Raw genomic sequence first — 7,940 nt, 5'->3', positions numbered from 1 at the left:
AGGCTTTCATCAGATTCTGACAAATGTGCTGCCTAGACATGATATTATATTTTAACAATTTTAGCAACAGACACCTGGCTCTGAGCAATTCCTTAAATTTGTTCAAATCTCAGTTGCAGCACTAACTATGGGTCACTTTGTATTTCAGAAAAATACCCTATAATCCCCTTTGTAATCCTAACTGCACAGTCTTGCAAGATCTGGATTGCTTACCAAAGAATAAAATACCATTACTACATCCTATACTGAGGTGTGACAATTGCCTGTGTCCTGTCAGTCTTCCCAATTTAAAGCACTGCTAGACTTTCAGCGCAGTATATTCTATATGTGGGATGGGAATTTAAGAAATTCAGAAAACTGTGTTTTGCACCTTACCCTCAAAATCCCATAGACTGCATGCCTTTGTTCTTAAATATCTAAATATCTTTAAATATGTGACCAAGCTAAAGGGAATTAGGCATTGAGCCTCAGCTGAATTTCAGTAATGTATGACCCTGGAAAATTCCATCAAAATCTGTTCCTTTCTTGACTTCAATGTTTCTCCTTCATTTGCCCTACATCAGGGAACATGGGGATAAGAATGCTTTTGTTTCCCATTTTGCTGTCTCTGTTTAGACTAATAGTCCCACCTCAAAGGGTCTATCACATTCTGACTATACAATGTCTGCCCCATGCTGCAAAAATGCTAGATAAGAAAATTAAAATGTTCTCCAATAGTAATAAGGTATTCATTGCTCTACTGTCCAAACACTAAAGGTAGTAATGTTGCCCCTTAAGGAAGTACAACTAATCCCCCAAAGTGGGATTGTTCACATATTTTTCATGATCTGTGGAATAGTCTGGTCTTAAAGACACTTCGAATGCCACAGTATTTTAAATTGTGTTCCTCCCGAGGTTTTAGGATTTTTAGGTTTAAACTCCTATATTTAAACACAGCAAAATGTGAAGTCAGAAACAAACCTGAAGTAATCAATAGGAATGTGTTTAACTTTCCATTTGTGCTGCCCCTACTGTCATTTAAAGCTTATCTGCATTTGGTGTTAGTCAGCTAAAAAAAAACCCAAAAAACCCCCCAAACCAAAAAAACACTAACAAACACCCAGAAGTTTTGGAGCACATAGTACCATGTTCCAGTCAAATGCTTTAGCAAAGGCTGCTATTATGAAAAGGATTTTCTAATAGGGGGAATAATGATCTTCAGATTCTAACCTCCTGGCACGGCAGTGAGATTTATCAGGAGGGGCATGTGACTAGTTAAGACACACAGCCCCAGCTTGAAGGAAACAGCTGCTCATTTCATGCTTTAGCACTTGGCAGCTGGACAAGGAAGGGTGATGTTTGCGTTGAATACCTCTGCAGAACCAGGCACAGTAAGTGATTTTCCCTGTTTTTGATTTTTTTTTCCTAAACTGCCACTGCTTTCCTATTTTCATCCTAGACCTTTCGTAAAAACACTTAAGGTTGAGGCATATTTCTGAAACTTCGTTGATGAGCAGTCATACGTGATCAGAATGCCTATATTTTTCTGATCTGTGATTAACAACAGCATTGTTTTTGCTCTTGCAGGAACCAGGCAGGTACAGTGTTTTGTCCTTATACTAGCCAGGTAGGGAAAATGGTGCTTGTTTACTCAGATGACGGAGTGAGTAGGCTGTTTATGATGACTGTATTTTCCTTTCTTGGTAGGTAGTGATACAACGAGTATAAAGCAATTTCAGTGTTTGGCTTAAAAGAATGCATGTAAGGAATTGACAGAGGTACTTCCTCAAAATAGTGTGATCAATCTGAAAAAAGTTGGTTGTGACTGGTTACTTTTTGAGGTTGAATGCAGAGATTTTTTTTGAAAGAAAAACGTAGAAGTGGAGAAATACAGGAAGACAGTGAAGATGCACTTATTAAGATATTATTGAGTCATTCTGGATGGTAATGCGTAATTAGATTGTGAAGATTGAAAAAAATCCTCCCTAAAAACAGGGATGGAGTCTCCTACATATCTCAAAGTTCTTAATTGAATTTATTTTTGGACACTTGCATTTTCTGTAGTTTTGTTTCATGAATGATTGATTTCCCTGTCTGATAATTTTTGACTGTTACAGTCTGAAGTTTTCTTTTAAAATTGGAGTATGGGATACATCAAAAGGAACTTTTGATCAATTATTTACATAGAGATGAATTAGGGGTTTTTGGATGAAGACTTATGAAGAATGCAAACAAATGAAGGAGTGATGGATCTTGATATGTGATGAGACTGAGGGATGCCAGGTGCTTTGGGGAAGGTTAAAGCAGGACAGAGGTAGAGAGCAGCGGGGTCCTGTTGAGGAAAGTCCAAGCATAAACACTGACAGGTTGCATGCGGTCCCTCCTTTAAAGGTGGGGAGAATAAACTTTATTCAAAGACTTCTCACATAAGAAAGGGAAACTTTATTTCTCTCTGAAAACTTCAATTTTTCTTTTAAACTGTAGTTTACGGCTTTGTCAGTTAATTAGAAATCTTATAGGAAAATGTTAACAGTTTCAATTATCACAAAATCAGAAGTCTACCTGGCTTCCTGCCTGTTTGTGTCTCCAAGGGTAGACTACCTTCGAACCAAGAACTGAATTACTATCAGTTATGGTTACACTGCAGCCCTCCCACACAGATACCATGCAACATCATGAATGGAACAGGCCACTGGCTCCTTAGGTGCTTGGCTTTGTGCTCAGGAGCTCCTAGTCCCCTGGGAACCTCGGCTGCAGTGGGGCCCCTCCGGCCTCTCAGCATCTCCATTCCTTGTGGGGCAGAGAGAATAACGGTCCACCGTTGCTTTTTATTCTGATCCCAGAGTAAGTTTGGTTTTTTTCAGAATAGTAGGCATTCGGCATTTTGAATAATATGCCACAGTGTGCTTGTTTCCAGATATTGTACTTTGTATTTGCAATGAGTGTTCTCAGTTAAACAAACAGTCCAGTCAGATGAAAAGAACTGTTGAAGGAACGTGCTTTGAAACTGAGATAAACCACAAATCCACCAGAAAAGAGATGTGAGCTCAACCTATTCCTGCTGTAACTTCTTCTTCCCTGTCTCTGGCATAACTGCTGTGCCAGTGTTGGTGCAAAAGGTTGATGTAAAGCCATATGGTTCTGCATCACCTGGATTATGAGCTAGCTCATATGTACCTCTTGTGCAGCTGATTTTGTTCTCAGGCAGCTGTGGGAATCAAGTGTGGTATATAAGGGGCAAAGTGGTGATTACACAGTAAACATTAGATAACTGCAGTGCTGAGCTTGTCTTCAGGTAATAATGTCTGAAAACACATTGTTGCAGTGGTAACTGAATTGTCTCAAAGAAATGTGGTGGGAAAGCTTAGTTTTGTGCCTGTATACTGTTGATTATTAAGGTTGCTTACAATCAAGGAGAAAAACTCATCACTTGGATCTGCAAAGTGTAAGATAAACAACTCTGCTTTATTTATGGCTTCCAGCTGTCATTACTGTACCTAATTTTGAATGAAATTCAAGGCTCACAACTAGACTTTTAAATCCTCTGTCCATAAAATAAAGAAAACTTGATCAACATTATAAGATTTTCAAGGGTGCAATTGTTTCAATCCTTATCACCAACCCGTTTTGGTAGGAATACTCTGTTAAACACACAGTATACTTTGAGAAATTAGTGCATTACAGTCTTCAGGCTCTCCTCACTTTTTGGATTTTCTCATTAATTCCAACTGCAACATCTATTACTGCAGTACCAGTCATGGAACACTACTGGGGCACACACTGATTTTGCATTTGATCAGAAGACACAGCCTCTGTACCAACACTCTTTTATACTATTTTACAATATCCTTATCTCATAAAAACACATGCTCAGCTTTTTGAATATACAGCCCCCTTACGTTCATGTAAGTTGGGGCAGGTCTGCATAGGCATGAAGCACAATTATTAAATTTTAGCGTGCTTTATTCAGGGAAGTGCTCTGCCCTTGGCTTTCCCAATGATGAGTCTCTAGAAAGCCCAGTATGTAACAGAAAGTGTTCATCCTGGAATTTTTTTTATTACATGGTAGAGGGGATTGAGTAACAGTGTGAGCATTGCTGTCCCTCTGCAGAAGCTCAATATATATCCATACCACTGACAGCATTGTAAGGTTCCTGTTAAATCTTTTTCCTTTACTCTGAGGAAAGGATCAGGGCAGCCTTACAGTTCTCTGAATGGGTATATTTCTGCTCTATATCAAAACATCTAGCTGAAAAGTAGCTGCGGTTTTGCTAGCTCTGGTTGAAAATGCCATTATACAGAGGAGCCACTCCCAGGATGTTCCTGAATAAAGAGAGGAAACTACTTTTAAAATACTGTAAGGGTACTTCTGTGGTTTTCTTTTTTTCCTAAGCTGTCCAGGCCTGGCTACAGTACATTTGTACAGGTACTCTAAACAAGTTGCACTGAATGTTTTCTGTTAACACATTTATGGTATATTCACTTTTCACTGCTCAATTTGACAAAAGTGTTTTCATGTTGACCAATTGTTATAAGTCAGGAATAGCAATGTTTTATACCTGAGTGTTTGAATAAAAAGTCTGAAATAAATTCTCAGGTCTTCTGGGTTTTACTCTTCATTGATTTTGTCTGTGTTTTTTTTATTCAATGTGAATAGCCAGTGCAGTAGTACTTTTTCATTAATATGTTTGCTTATAAGTATAACATACCTAAAAACCACCTGACCACGAGATTGGAGATATTGCGACAAGGGATAACTTTTCTCTTGTGATGAAGGTAAACAAATATCAGCTACAAGACTGGCAATATCAACAATACAGATTTTGTGAGGCTGGTTCAAATACAAAGACTAATCCTGCAAACACATAGCTATTCACTGAGCTGAATTCATGAGAGGCCCCATCAGAAAGTTCAGCTAACCTCTGAGTGTGTACGAGGTCAGGATCAAAGTGTAGGAGTGTGGAAATACCCACAGGAGCGATGTTTACAGCTCAGCAGAAAACACAGTTACCCCTGAGAACTACTCTGGTTGTTTTGGTGGCCATCTGCTATCTCACTTCTCTGAATAACTTCTCCCCTTGGCCACATTCAAATAGGTGAAGTGGTTTGACTCTCTCTACAGAGTACTCCCCCACCTGTGATTTATGCATATGTCCTTTACTAATGATTTGGAGTTTCTCAGGCTAGGGGAGAAGGCTTCAGCACCTCAAGAACCTGCCAGGCATAATCATATATGGAAAATTATTGAAACCTGTGCTATTCTTGTTCAGATACTCTATATATTTAGTTCCCACAAACAGAAAATAACTGTATCATCTTAAATTAACACAAATTTAATATTAGTGATTCAGCAGTATGTCTGCTTTGGACTATGACAAAAGTCATACCAAGCTTAATATACAGTAGCTTATATATATATAGACATACATATATAAAGTGTTATATATACCAACATATTTCCGTATACAACTCCTTCCACTGCTGTTAAAACTGCCTCTCTTTTCACCCCCTTCTATGGAAGCCTACTGCAATCAAAGCAGCAGTGGGCTTGTGTGAGAGAGACCAGAGTGCAGCAAGTGTGTGCAGGAGCAGGATATCCGAGATGAACAAGGATTTTCCATCATTTTTGAAGCGTATTTTTCTCCCCATGCCTGAAACAGGTTGATGGTTTTCTATGTAGAAATCAGTCTTAGAGGCTAGAATTTAAGCAAGTCATACACAATATCGTCAAATAGATTGAAGATGACTTATATAGGGTGTATCTGCATGCTTGCTAAATGTGTTGATAAAGCTGCCTTTGACACATGACCATGCATATATTCTTTGTTGTGATGCTATATTCTTGTTCATGTTCTTTAAAAAGATGTAACATTTCTCCAGCTTAAACTCTGGTCTCACTAAATTGAATTTCCTTAATCTGACATAGCATTATTACAGGTAGACTTCCATTCATAACCTGTATTTCACTTAGGCTCACTCAATCTTGGTGCTGGTTATTGTAGCATGAGTTGGTAAGTTCTGTTTGTTCTGCAGTGACCCAGTATTTGAACCCAGAGCTGGTTCGGAAATTTCTGGTGTTGCTAGTGGGAAGTAAAAAACTCAATTTATGCAAATACACTATTGATTACCAGTGGAGAAAATTACATCAGAAAATCCTTGCTGAATTAGGGCTGGAGTCAACTTACTGTCTGGATATATAGTGATTCTTGTCATCCAAATCAGAATAGCCATTACATTCCAGCCTTATCACACTGTTCATAAAATAGTTTCCTTAAAATACTAAAAATAATCTCCTCTGCCAAAGATGTCTTGCCTACTTTAGCTTGCTTACTCATGTTCTGCTTTACCAAATTCATGAACACATACTTCCTGGAACAGCTGCCACCCTTCCTAAAACTCTTGGTTTCCAGGCCCTTCCCTTATGACTGTCCATGTATTTTTATCTTAAGTAGGCACTGTGGCAGGAACTAGAATTCACTTTCCCCCCCCCCTCTTCTTGAGTGAGTGCTCGTCCCCTTAAATTATAGTCATGCTTTTGCTTGCTTTCTCCATGCAGATCAAAGAAACTTCACTATTTCGTGTAACGTTGGTGTTCTGAGGATGGTAATTCTGTTCTGTAGTTTCAACCAAGATAATGGAAGATTTGAAATCCTTCCATTAATTGGAAGAGTTGATTCTGTATCTCTCATAGCTTTAAGGAGTGTTCAGAGGTCTTGGGAAAAGAGCTTGGGCATCACAGCTGCACCTATCTAGTACAGGCTTGACATGCTGGATGTGACTAAAGGATGCTTAACACAGAGAGAGGAGTTTCGTGTGTACAGATCACAAAAGAATTTAGGACTGACCTAAACAGGGAGCTTCTTGATGTTGCTGACTTGGACTTTAACATTGAAAATGCAGGAAGAGGTTACAAGCTCTAGGCAGTCACCTTCTAAGGTGACAAGGTGAGAAGTGAAAGGTCAGACTGAGAATCATACCAATGGAGTCAGGTCCTAGAACTAAAAGGGAGCCAGGATTGCAGAACTAAAATAAGAGAGGTGGTTTTCAGATTAATGTATCTTAAGGAAAAGCTCTTTCACAATTTACTTCCTGTCTGTGTTTCAAAACTTGTTCTTTTTGGAATTCTTGCACTGCTTTAACTGTATTGAATAAGAAATTGGGGTAAACTTTGACCTAGGCATGGTTATCTGGTATATTAGTGCTTATAGAAATATTATTTGCTCCTGTAAGTAAGCTCGAAAAGGATGGAGCTGCTTTGAAAACTTGACTGTAGTAAGTCTTTCAATGCTAAATACTGGGGCAGGGAAAACAAGTTCCTAAGCTTCTATGTCAGCTTTTAAATCAAGATCTTCCCAAAGCCTTCCACCCTTTAATTACCTCTTCTTATTTGACCACATTTTTCACTTCATACTAGCTTTACTACATAGCCACATTGTTTATTTTTTAACAATTATTGGAGTTTAGCAGATCCTTCAAGAAATTCTGATGAGCTCCTTAAATTTGATAAATACATGCTAAGGAGTAAATAGTTATGAGTTTCCTCTATAGATACAAAACAAACAGGTTTGGGTGAATTTAGTAAGTGTCTTTCAAGTTGCTTGGGGTGGCCTGAACTGACCACTGCAAAGACATTATACTACCCATTGACTGAAAGGGTTTTATCTACACAGCCAGAAGTACACTTGGTGGAGTATGTGACTCTCAGCTGTTGCAGCCACAGCAGCTGCTCTTGTTGCTTTTCAAATAATGCTGAATCTTTGGCATACGTGAGCTTTAGAGAATTAGTGTTGTATCCTAAGACATGAGCACTGCAAACTTAACCTATGGGTTTTGGTAAGGTTTGTTTTTCTGAAGTCCTGTTGTAGCAGTGTGTTCTGTGGTTGTGGAAGTGGAATATTTGTGTAGCTGCAAGCCTGTGTTAAATATTCTTTCATACAATAAATATATAACTACCAAAATAA

At 38.5% G+C, this 7,940-nt stretch overlaps 1 protein-coding gene across 2 annotated transcripts in view; it reads left to right on the top strand.

Moving 5' to 3' along the window:
* The first annotated feature begins 1,259 nt into the window (after positions 1–1,259).
* RASGRP3 (RAS guanyl releasing protein 3) overlaps positions 1,260–7,940 on the top strand; it is a 48,194-nt gene continuing 41,513 nt past the window's right edge. Inside the window, exon 1 of one of the 2 annotated variants that reach the window (XM_008932777.2) lies at positions 1,260–1,370. The gene's annotated coding sequence lies outside the window, so the exon portion shown is untranslated. The remainder of the gene's footprint in view (positions 1,371–7,940) is intronic. The other variant, XM_018085370.2, reaches the window with a different exon arrangement.

Source organism: Manacus vitellinus, unplaced genomic scaffold, assembly GCF_001715985.3.
Source record: "Manacus vitellinus isolate BGI_N305 unplaced genomic scaffold, ASM171598v3 scaffold_8_pilon, whole genome shotgun sequence".
Taxonomy (NCBI): Eukaryota; Metazoa; Chordata; class Aves; order Passeriformes; family Pipridae; genus Manacus; species Manacus vitellinus.
Note: the sequence above shows the minus strand (reverse complement) of the source record. Positions and strands in the feature narration are given on the sequence as shown.